The sequence below is a fragment of the Melanerpes formicivorus genome, unplaced genomic scaffold, assembly GCF_026170545.1.
Source record: "Melanerpes formicivorus ecotype bairdi unplaced genomic scaffold, bMelFor1.0.p_v2 SCAF_14, whole genome shotgun sequence".
Classification (NCBI taxonomy): Eukaryota; Metazoa; Chordata; class Aves; order Piciformes; family Picidae; genus Melanerpes; species Melanerpes formicivorus.
This window is the reverse complement of record NW_027142366.1, coordinates 18,162,814-18,175,083: the sequence shown is the minus strand read 5'-3', so window position 1 is coordinate 18,175,083 and position 12,270 is coordinate 18,162,814.

Below are 12,270 nucleotides of genomic sequence, written 5' to 3'. Positions count from 1 at the left end.
CCCACCCACACGCCACGCCCCTGTGGCGCCCAGAGCGGGTCATAGGGAAGGCGCAGGCCGCGCGCCCCTGCCCAAGCCCCGCCCGCAGGGGCAAGCATCCCGCCCGCGATTGGCCAGGCTCGCCAGAGCCACGCCCCCCAGCCGCGCGCACTTTTTTTTTAAACCCAGCAGGCGTCCTGATTGGTCTGAAAGGCGGAGGAGGGGCGGGAGCCCTGCTCGAACCGCGAGCTGTGATTGGAAGCCTAGGATGCGAATTCGAATTGGGGCAGTTGGCGGTCCTCGCGGGGAAGGCGCATGCGTATGGAGAGCGCCCTCCTCCATAACCCCCCAGCCCTACCCCCTCCACCCATCGCTGTTGCCATGGCAGCAGCGCGCGGCCGATCGCTCCGGCCGAGCCTGTCCGCGGCGCTGCCAGCCCCGGGCCCAGCAGTCAGGTCACAGAGCACAGCGCACAGGGGGCACAGAGCCCAGCACAGGGCACACAGAACACATCCAGACAGGGCTGGGAAGGCTCCAGAGCAGGAGACTCCACAACCTCTCTGGGCAGCCTGCTCCAGGCCTCTGGCAGCCTCCCAGTGCAGAAGTTCCTCCTCCTGCTGAGGTGGAACCTCCTGGGCTGCAGTTTCCATCCACTGCCCCTTGGCCTAGCCCAGGGCACAGTGAGCAGAGCCTGGCCCTGGCCCTTCCTTCCTGACCCCCAGCCCTCAGCTCTTGAGAGGCATTGATCAGATCCCTCTCAGCCTTCTCCTCTCCAGACTAAGCCCCCCCAGGGCTCTCAGCCTCTCCTCCCCAGGCAGTGCTTCAGGCCCTGCAGCATCCTTGGAGCCTCCCTTGGGCTCTCTGCAGCAGATCCCTGTCCCTCCTGAGCTGGGGAGCCCAGAGCTGGATGCAATATTGCAGGGGAGGTCTCCTCAGGGCAGGGCAGAGGGGGAGGAGAAGCTCCCTGGCCCTGCTGGCCAGCCTCTGCTGAATGCCCCCCAGGACCCCCTTGGCCTTCTTGGCCCCCAGGGCAGATTGCTGTGCCCTGCAGACCTTGCTGCCCCCCAGCACTGCCAGCTGCTTCTCCTTGGGGCTGCTCCCCAGCAGATCCCCTCCCAGCCTCTGCTGCTGCACTTGGTTCTTCCTGCCTGTGGGGTGAGTTTGAGAGAGAAGCTTTTCTCTCCCCCACAAAGAGGCAAAAAAATCCACAGCTAACTCAGCTGGAGAAGCAAGGGAAATGCTATATTTTATTATAGAATAGAATAAACCAGGTTGGAAGGGACCTTCAAGATCATCACGTCCAACCTATCACCCAACACCACCTAATCAACTACCCCATGGCACCAAGCACCCTGTCAAGTCTCCTCCTGAACACCTCCAGTGATGGTGACTCCACCACCTCCCTGGGCAGCACATTCCAGTGGGCAATCACTCTCTCTGTGTAAAACTTCCTCCTGACCTCCAGCCTGAACTTCTCCTGGTGCAGCCTGAGACTGTGTCCTCTTGTTCTGGTGCTGGCTGCCTGGGAGAAGAGACCAACCTCTGCCTGCCTACAACCTCCCTTCAGGTAGTTGTAGAGAGTGATAAGGTCACCCCTGAGTCTCCTCCTCTCCAGGCTAAGCAACCCCAGCTCCCTCAGCCTCTCCTCACAGGGCTGTGTTCCAAACCCCTCCCCAGCTTTCTTCCCCTTCTCTGGACACCTTCCAGCAGCTCAACCTCTTTCCTAACCTGAGGAGCCCAGAACTGGACACAGGACTCGAGATGTGGCCTAACCAGTGCAGTGTACAGGGGCAGAATGACCTCCCTGCTCCTGCTGGCCACACTCTTCCTGATGCAGGCCAGGATGCCATTGGCCCTCCTGGCCACCTGGGCACACTTCAGGCTCATGTTCATCCTACCATCAACCAGCACCCCCAGGTCCCTCTCTGCCTGGCTGCTCTCAGCCACTCTGACCCCAGCCTGTAGCACTGCCTGGGGTTGTTGTTGCCGATGTGCAGAACCTGGCACTTGGATGTGTTCAATCTCCTGCCCTTGGCCTCTGTTCTTCTGTCCATTTTACAAGCAATGTGGGAAAGCAGGCTAGATGTACAATTGATACAGGGTTTACAACATATACACAGAAATGTACAGCAAAGTTAAATAAAACCCAAGGACACAGGAAGGAAATTCCCTCCTCCAGAGGAGGGTTCCCCCCTTCTATCCCCCTCTCTCCCCCTACCTCCCTTTTTTTCCCCCAAAAAGGGCTAGAAAGATAGAAAAAGGCAGTTATTAATAAAGCAGAGTTCTAGTAGGCCTGTTAGGAGGATTGGTTGCTTATCTGTCCCAGGTTGCTCTGGCAGGGAGCCCAGAAGCAGGCAAGCTGGAAGGGAGAAGGAAAGGAGCGAGCTGAGACAAAACTCCAGCTGCTCTAAAGCTTAAAACTGCATTCTGCCCATCCACCAGTGACATTCCTTCAGAACATCGATGTTTCCATTGTCTTCACCAAAACACCCGGCCAGAGTGTCCCAGCACTGTCCCTTGCTTAAAGGCACAGCCCCAAAGGGTCACACTGCCCAGCTGCAGGGCTCTGCTCTCCTCCTGGCTGAGCCTCCTTGGGCTCCTCTGTGCCCAGCTCTCAGCCTGCCCAAGTCTCTGGATGGCCTCACAGCCTGCAGCAGCCTCAGCCAAGCCTCCCAGCTTGGTGTCCTCAGCAGCCTTGCCAGGACAGCATTGTCCCCTCCTGCTGCCCCCAGTGCTGGCCCTGCTGCTGCCAGGCTCCTGCAGGGCAGCTCAGAGCCTGGGCCCTCACCTCTGCACACACAGCCAGCCATGGGGTAGCTCCCAGCTCCCTGGGCAGCCTGGGGCAGGCTCTCCCCACCCTCAGCACCAAACATTTCTCCTTCTCTCCACTCTCAGCCTCCCTCTTGCACTTCAAACCATCCCCCCTTGGCCTGGCCCAACAGGCCCTGCTCAGCAGTCTCTCCCCAGCTCTCTTCTGGCCTCTTGAAGCTCTGCAAGGCCACCAGGAGGTCTCCCTGGAGCCTTCTCCTCTGCAGGCTGCACAAGCCCAACCCTCCCAGCCTGGTCTCCCAGCAGAAGGCTTCCAGCCCTCTGAACAACTAATTTAGTTCCCCCCTGAGTATCCAGAGCCTAAGTGTGTCAGTGCTGGAGCCAGAGGAGCAGGAAGGACGTGTCCTGAACTGCAGCATCTCCTCATCCCCCCACAGCCCTGAGCCCTGCTCTGGCCTCTTCATGGCCTTGTGTGAAGGTGAGGGGGAATTAGGAAGACAATTGAGAATCAAAGGTCAAAGGCTGAGGCAAGGAGTCAGAGGAGACCCCTGACCCTCAGAGGGCAGGGAGCCACCAGAATGGGTGGCAACCAAACAAAGCAGTGCAGGGAAGCTCAGCTTTAGCTCACCTGAAGGCTAGAATAGAATAGAATAGAACAGAATAGAACAGAATAGAGTAGAATAGAATGAACCAGGTTGGAAGAGACCTGAGAGATCATCAAGTCCAACCTGTCACCACGGACCTCATGTCTAAACCATGGTACCAAGTGCCACATCCAATCCCCTCTGGAACACCTCCAGGGATGGGGAATCCACCACCTCCCTGGGCAGCACATCCCAGTGGTGAATGACTCTGTGTGAAAAACTTTCTCTTCACCTCCAGCCTGAACCTCCCCTGGCACAGCTTGAGACTGTGTCCTCTTGTTCTGGGGCTGGGTGCCTGGGAGCAGAGACCAACCCCCACCTGGCTCCAACCTCCCTTCAGGCAGTTGCAGAGAGCAAGAAGGTCTCCCCTGAGCCTCCTCTTCTCCAGGCTAAGCAACCCCAGCTCCCTCAGCCTCTCCTCACAGGGCTGTGCTCCAGACCCCTCCCCAGCTTTGTTGCCCTTCTCTGGACACCTTCAAGTCTCTCAATGTCCTTCTTGAGCTGAGGAGCCCAGAGCTGGACACAGGACTCCAGGTGTGGCCTGAGCAGTGCTGAGCACAGGGCACAAGGACTTCCCTGCTCCTGCTGGCCACACTCTTCCTGATGCAGGCCAGGATGCCCTTGGCCTTCTTGGCCCCCTGGGCACACTGCTGGCTCATGTTTAGGCAGTTGTCAATCAGCACCCCCAGGTCCCTCTCTGCCTGGCTGCTCTCAGCCACTCTGACCCCAGCCTGTAGCTCTGCCTGGGGTTGCTGTGGCCAAAGTGCAGCCCCTGGCACTTGGACTTGTTGAATGCCATCCTGTTGGCCTCTGCCCAGCTGTCCAGCCTTGCAAGGTCCCTCTGCAGAGCCCTCCTAGCCTCTAGCAGATCAACTCCTGCCCCCAGCTTGCTGTCATCTGCAAACTCACTGCTGATGCACTCATTGCCCTCATCCAGATCATCAATGAAGATGTTAAAGAGCACAGGGCCCAGCACTGCTCCCTGGGCCACACCAGTAGTGCCTGGCTGCCAGCTGGCTGTGGCACCATTCACCACCACTCTCTGGGCTCAGCCTTCCACACTGACCTGCATCACATCCTGGTCTCCAGGCTGGTGCAGGATGGGTTCCATGGATGGAGCATTCAGTGGGTACAGAACTGACTTGATGGCTGCACCCAAAGGGAGGCTGTCAATGGTCCATGGCCAAGTGGAGGCCAGGGACAAGTGGAGTCCCTCAGGGATCAGTATTGGGACCAGCTCTGTTTAACATCTTTGTTGGTGCCATGGACAGTGGCACTGAGGCTTCCTCAGCAGGTTTGCTGATGGCACCAAGCTGTGTGGTGCTGCTGACAGCTGGAGAGAAGGATCCATCCAGAGGGACCTGGGCAGGCTGGAGGGAAGGATCCATCCAGAGGGACCTGGAGAGGCTGCAGAGCTGGGTCCAGGACAACCTCATGAGGTTCAACAAGACCAAGGGCAGCTGGGGCAGGGCAATCCCAGGCACTGCTAGAGGCTGGGCAGGGACTGGCTGGAGAGCAGCCCTGAAGGAAAGGCCTTGGGGGTTCTGGGGGAGGAGAAGCTCAGCAGGAGCCAGCAGTGAGCACTGGCAGCACAGAGAGCCAAGCAGAGCCTGGGCTGCAGCAAGAGAAGTGTGGCCAGCAGGGCCAGGGAGGGGATTCTGCCCCTCTGCTCCACTCTGCTGAGACCACAGCTGCAGCTCTGGGGCCAGGTCTGGAGCCTCGGTGCCAGGAAGGCTCTGGAGGGGCTGGAAGGTGTCCAGAGCAGGGCCAGGAGGAGGAGCAGAGGGCTGGAGCTGCTCTGCTCTGAGCACAGCCTGAGAGAGTTTGGGTAAATCACTTATTTGAGTCTCTTTTCTTTTTCTACTTGTACTTAAAAAACACAGAGTAGAGTGCTTGGGGGTGTTTAAGATGATCAGAGGCTGCAGAACCTTCCCTGTGGGCACAGGCTGGGAGAGCTGGGGCTGTGCAGCCTGGAGAAGAGAAGGCTCCAGGCAGACCTCAGAGCAGCCTCCCAGTACCTGAAGGGCTCCAGGAGAGCTGGGGAGGGACTTGGGCCAAGGGCTGGGAGTGCCAGGCCCAGGGCCAATGGCTTTGAGCTGGGAGAGAGGAGACTGAGCCTGGAGAGGAGGAAGAAATCCTTTGCAGGGAGGCTGGGGAGACTCTGGCCCAGGCTGCCCAGGGAGGCTGTGGCTGCCTCCTGCCTGGAGGTGTTGAGGACCAGGCTGGATGAGGCCCTGAGCAAGCTGTGCTGGTGGGAGGGGTCCCTGCCCGTGGTGGGGACGTTGGAGCAGATGGTTTCTGAGGTGCCTTCCAAGCTGAGCCATTGCAGGACTGGGCTCTGTGGGTGCCCCACAGCCCCATGCAGGGAGCCCAGGGACAGCAGCTGCGGGCAGGCAGCCCCCGGCAGCAGCAGCCCTGAGATGCTCTGCTCGGGGCCGGGGCAGCACCTGCCGGCTCCAAGAGGAGCAGCGGCTCCCCAGGGGATAGTTAGTTGCTCTTCAGGCTGAGGAGGGTTTGGAGTGACAAAGTTAATCAGGCTGTCAGCTTTTGTTCCTGATGCCTCCTCCCCCTCACAGCTGCTTCTCTCGACTAAAAATAAGTTGGAGCAGCGATCAGAGCACGGAGAAGGAGCCCCAGGCAGGCTGAAACGGCAGCAGGAGATGCTCCTTGGGTCGCGGAATGGCTCAGGTCGGAAGGGACCTTCAAGATCATTCCTCCCACCAGCACAGCTTGCTCAGGGCCTCATCCAGCCTGGCCCTGAACACCTCCAGGCAGGAGGCAGCCACAGCCTCCCTGGGCAGCCTGGGCCAGAGTCTCCCCAGCCTCACTGCAAAGGATTTCTTCCCCCTCTCCACTCTCAGTCTCCTCTCTCCCAGCTCAAAGCCATTGGCCCTGGGCCTGGCACTCCCAGCCCTTGGCCCAAGTCTCTCCCCAGCTCTCCTGGAGCCCTTCAGGTACTGGGAGGCTGCTCTGAGGTCTCCCTGGAGCCTTCTCTTCTGCAGGCTGCACAGCCCCAGCTCTCCCAGCCTGGCCCCACAGGGGAGCTTCTGCAGCCTCTGAGCATCTCTGTGGCCTCCTCTGGCCCCTCTCCAGCAGCTCCAGGTCTCTCTTGTGCTGGGGGTCCTATACCTGGCCTCAGCCCTGCAGGGGAGGTCTCCCCAGAGCAGAGGGCAGGATCCTCTCTTTCCAGCTCTGGCCACCCTGCTTTGGATGCAGCCCAGGCTGCCCTTGGCCTCCTGTGCTGCCAGTGCCCATTGCTGGCTCCTGCCCAGCTCCTCCCCACCAGCACCCCCAAGGCCTTCCCTGCAGGGCTGCTCTCAACCTCATCCCCCCCCAGCCTGGGTTGGCTTTGAGGGCTGTCCTGACCCAGGGGCAGGGCTCTGCACTTGGTGCTGTTGAACCTCTCCAGCTTTCCCAGGTCCTTTTGGCAGCCATCCCACCCCCGTGGCCCCTCAGCCACACCACTCAGCTGCCTCTCATCTGCAGAGCTGCCCACACCAGCCTGCAGTGCACATCTGGGCTGTGTTCTTTGCAGGCCCAAGGCCCCTCCAGGACTGAAACCCAAGTGCCTGTGATCTTGCAGAGCTACATGGAAGTCAATTAGCCAAGCTGGAACCCAGTGCTAATTAACTCAGCTGCAGCAACCTCCCAGCTCTGCTGCCTCCAGCATCCAGCACCCTGCTGGCTCTGGTGTGATGCCATTGCCAGCGTGAGGGTGCCTGAGGCTGGGAGGAGAGCCTTCAGTAGGGAGTGGTTTTGCTGCCATTTTTGCCACCTCTGGGATCCTTCACTCCCAAACTGCTGCTTTGGTCTTGTGGCAGCTGGGGAAAGCCTCCAGGCAGCTCTGCTGTGGTCTCTGGTTCAAAGGGAAGCAATCCACTGGAGGAAAGGCTGAACCACAGCAGAGGTTTCCTGCCATATCACAGCATCATGGAACTGTTTGAGTTGGCAAAGCCCTCCAGGGTCATCCAGGCCAACATCAGCCCAACCCCTCCATGGCCACCAAACCCTGGCCCCAGCTGCCATGGTCACAGGGTTCTGCAACCCCTCCAGCCATGGGGACTCCACCACCTTCCTGGGCAGCCTCTGCCAGGCCCTGACCACTCCTCCAGCAAAGACATTTGGCCTCCTCTCCAACCCAACCCTCCCCTGGCACAGTTTCAGGCCATTGCCTCTCCTTCTCTCCCCTGAGCCTAGGGAGCAGAGCCCAAGCCCCAGCTGGCTGCAGCCTCCTCTCAGGGAGCTGCAGAGAGCAAGGAGGTCTCCCTCAGCCTCCTCTGCTCCAGGCTCAACACCCCCAGCTCCCTCAGCTGCTCCTCCCCAGCCCTCTTCCCCAGACCCTTCCCCAGCTCTCTTGCCCTTCTCTGGCCCTGCTCCAGCTCCTCAATCTCCTTCTTGGACTGAGGGCACAAATCATTCTCTGCTGTCACAAAGCTAAAACAGTGAGAGGGCAGGAGAGCAAATCCTGCCCTGAGTCGTCAGCTGCAGCAGTGGTAGCATCCTTGCAGCTCCTCTCCCACTGTTGAGAGGCTGATGTAACTCAACCCTTGATTACTCTCTTAGCACTGTCTCCTACTACACCTTGAATACCTTCATCCCCCTCTGCTCTGCCCTGCTGAGTCTGGCATCTGGGGAGGAGCAGCCCCAGGGACCAGGACAGGCTGGGGGCTGAGCTGTTGCACATCTCAAGTACCTAGTGGACAACCATGCCAGTGTGTGGGCCTGTGCCAGCTTCCAGGAGATTTGGCCTTCTCCAAACAACCTGAAGATGTTTGAAAGGTGGGTTGCAAGGGTCAGGCTCCTCTGGGCTTGCAGAAGAGGCTGCCTGAAGGCAGACAACTGCCTGGAGGCCTCTGTCTAGTGGAGTCCCTCAGGGGTCAGCACTGGGACCAGGACCTTTCCCCATCACCCTGGCTGAGGGCACAGAGGGCACTGCCAGCCAGTTTGCTGTTGGCACCAAAGTGGGAGCAGTGCCTGACCTCCCCTCGAGCTGTGCTGCCACTCAGTGAGACCTGGAGAGGCTGGGAGCTGGGTGGGGAGGAAGGGAATGAAATCCAACAAGGGCAAGGGGAGAGCCTGGCATCTGGGGAGGAACAGCCCCAGGGAGCAGGGCAGGCTGGGGGCTGAGCTGTTGCAGAGCAGCTCTGGGGAAAAGGACCTGGGGGTCCTGGAGGCCAGAAGGATGCTCATGAGCCAGCAAGGAGCCCTGGTGGCCAGGAAGGCCAAAGGCTTCCTGGGCTGGATTAGAAGGGCTGTGGTGAGGAGGTCAGAGAGGTTCTCCTGCCCCTCTGCTCTGCCCTGCTGAGGCCACCTCTGGAATCTTGTCTCCAGTTCTGGGCCCCTCAGCTCAAGAAGGACCTCAGGGAAGTGCCTGAGAGAGTCCATGGCAGAGGCACAGAGCTGCTGCAGGCAGTGGAACATCTCCCTGGGAGGCCAGGCTGAGGCAGCTGGGGCTTGGAGCTGGGAGCAGAGGAGCCTGAGGGCTGCCCTCAGTGCTGGGGCTAAAGATGTGCAGGGCTGGAGCCAGGCTCTGCTCAGGGCTGGCCAAGGAGAGCACAAGGGGCACTGGGGGCAAGCTGGAGCAGAGGAGCTGCCAGAGGGCCAGGAGGGAAACCTTTGTTCCTGCTCAGAAGTGCAACTCTCTGCCTGGCAGCAGGGTAAGGGGCACAGACTGGAACCCAGGGGGCTGCAGCTGAGCAGGAGGAGAAAGTTGTTTGGGGTGAGGCTGCTGGAGGCCTGGAGCAGGCTGCCCAGAGAGGTTGTGGAGTCTCCTGGGGTGGAGAGCTTCCAACCCCCCCTGGCTGTGTTTTGGGTGCCCTGCCCTGGGGACTCCTTGCTCTGGCAGGGGCTTGCTCTGGGTGCTCTCCAGAGCTCCCTTCCAGCCCCTGACGTTCTGTGGCTGTGTGACCTCTGTTCCTCCGTCACAAGGAGCCCCCCTGGGAAGCAGCCCCAGAGGAAAGCTTCCCTTGCGAAGCAGGACAGGGAGCTGCCAGGAGATGGCATCAAACCCTCGCGGTGCGGGGCCGGGGCTCCGCCTGCCCTGCTGAGGACACGGCGGGGCAGAAGTCCTCCCCCAGCAGCAGGGCTCTGATGTTTTAGAAGCAGAGGCTCTGCCTTTGCTGTGAGGGAGTTCCTACCCTGCTCCGAGTGGTCTCTGCTCCCTGGCAGCTGGTGGACACGAATCAGAGAACCACGGAGCCGGCGAGCTGGGGAGGTTGGAAGAGACCTGGGAGCTCATCAAGCCCAAGCACTCACCCAGAGCTCACATCCCCACCTGTGCTGCTCAGCCACTGCCACCAAACCACCTCCAGGAGGCTTTGAAACCCCTCCAGGGATGGGGACTCCATCTGATCAACTCAACCATGGCACCAGGGCCTCATCCAGGCTCTTCCTAGACCCCTCCAGGGATGGGGACTCCACCACCTCCCTGGGCACCCTGGGAAGCCTTTCCTGGGGCTGGCCACTGCCATGGTGAGGGAGGCACAGCTGGTGCAGGGTGGCACTGACCCCTTCTCTGTCCCAGGACCTGACATTGCTGTCACCAAGCTGGGGCACAGGAACAAGATCATCTCCAAGATCAGTTCTGGGCTCCTCAGCTCAAGAAGGACATTGAGAGACTTGAAGGTGTCCAGAGAAGGGCAACAAAGCTGGGGAGGGGTCTGGGGCACAGCCCTGTGAGGAGAGGCTGAGGGAGCTGGGGTTGCTTAGCCTGGAGAAGAGGAGGCTCAGGGGAGACCTTCTTGCTCTCTGCAACTCCCTGCAGGGAGGTTGGAGCCAGGTGGGGGTTGGGCTCTGCTCCCAGGCAGCCAGCAGCAGAACAAGAGGACACAGTCTCAAGCTGTGCCAGGGGAGGTTCAGGCTGGAGGTGAGGAGAAAGTTCTTCCCATCAAGAGAGATTGGCCACTGGGATGTGCTGCCCAGGGAGGTGGTGGAGTCCCCATCCCTGGAGGTGTTTAGGAAGAGCCTGGCTGAGGCCCTTGGTGCCATGGTTGAGTTGATCAGATGGTGCTGGGTCACAGCTTGGACTTGGTGACCTCTGAGGTCTTTTCCAACATGGTTAATTCAATTCTATTCTATTCTATTCTATTCTATTCTATTCTATTCTATTCTATTCTATTCTATTCTATTCTATTCTATTCTATTCTATTCTATTCTATTCTATTCCATTCCATTCCATTCCATTCCATTCCATTCCATTCCATTCCATTCCATTCCATTCCATTCCTTCAACAACTTCAGCATCCCCCAATGGCTGCCTGAGTACAAGCCAGGAGTGGCTCTGTGGGCCTGGGGACATTGGAGCCACAACCAGGGTGGCAGCCAGTCCCCTCTGCCCTGTCCCCTCCAGGGAGGGGGTGGCACAAGTGGGTGAGGGTGGGAGCTGGCACACTGCAGCAGGATGATGCCCACACCCTGTGGTCCCAGAGCTGTGCACATCCCCTCCTGACAGCCTAGAGGGAGGCTGGGGAGACTCTAGCACAGGCTGCCCAGGGAGGCTGTGGCTGCCTCCTGCCTGGGGGTGTTGAGGACCAGGCTGGATGAGGCCCTGAGCAAGCTGTGCTGGTGGGAGGGGTCCCTGCCCATGGCAGGGGCTTGGAGCTGGCTGAGCTTGAAGCTCCCTTCCTCCCCAACCCATTCCATGAGTCAGTGACTCTGGGTGGGCTCCTGAAGTGCTGCAGAAGCTGTGGCCACACTCTGCTCAGCACAGAGATCTCAGCACCCATGAATGCTGCTGGGGCAGATGGGGTGGGGGAGGCACAGTGATGCTGCAGGGAATCCATGGAACAGGGAGCCATGAGGAGAGCAGCTGGGGGGCTCCTGGGGGCTGACAGCTCTGTGTCCCACGGCAGTGTGTGGGACAGGACTGCACTGGCTCAGCCAGGCTGCAGTTACCACCTCCCCTCCTGTGGCTGAGAGAGCTGGGGTTGTGCAGGCTGGAGAGGAGAAGGCTCCCAGGAGACCTCCTTGTGGCCTTCCAGGATCTGCAGGGGGCTCCAGGAAAGCTGGGGAGGGACTTTGGAGGGGGTCAGGGAGGGATAGGAGTGGGGGGGATGGAGCAGAACTAGAAGTGGGGAGCTTGAGATTGGCTGTGAGGAAGAAGTTGTTGGCCAGGAGGGTGGTGAGAGCCTGGCCCAGGTTGCCCAGGGAGGTGGTGGAAGCCTCCTGCCTGGAGGTGTTTGCAGCCAGGCTGGAGGTGGCTGTGAGCAAGCTGCTGTGGTGTGAGGTGTCCCTGGCCATGGCAGGGGGTTGGAGCTGGCTGAGCCTTGAGCTCCCTCCCAGCCCTGACCATTCTCTGATGCTCAGCCTCAGGCAAGGCCATGGAGCTGTGATGGATCCCCAGAGCTTCCAGGCTCACTCACCCTGTGCCTTTCCCATCCCCTGGCTGGTTGCAAAGCTTCTCTTTGAGGACCCTCAGTGGGGAACCTCTTACCCCCACACCATTCAAGTGGCAACTTCTCACCAGCCCAGCAGCACCCAGGGAACTTCCAGACAGTGGCTGAAGGCCTTTGAGCTCCTGCACTTCAAACCCTTGGGGAGGATCACTTCCCACAGCAGCAGCCTTGTGTGGGAGGCAGGGAGGTAGGGAGGGAAGTGCTGGAGTGGAGCCAGGAGAAGTCATTGCCCAAGGCAGGCAGACAGAGCAGGGCTTTATCTGCCAGACAAGCACTGGTGTCCTAGCAGCAAGCCAAAGGCTCTTCCTGGGACCAGAATGTCTCCTCTGGAGGCTCTTGCTGGCAGGAGACCTTCAATTTATAGGTGAATAGAGTAGAGTAGAGTATCACAGTATCAGTCAGGGTTGGAAGGGACCACAAGGATCATCCAGTTCCAACCCCCCTGCCATGGGCAGGGACACCCCACACTAGATCAGCCTGGCCAG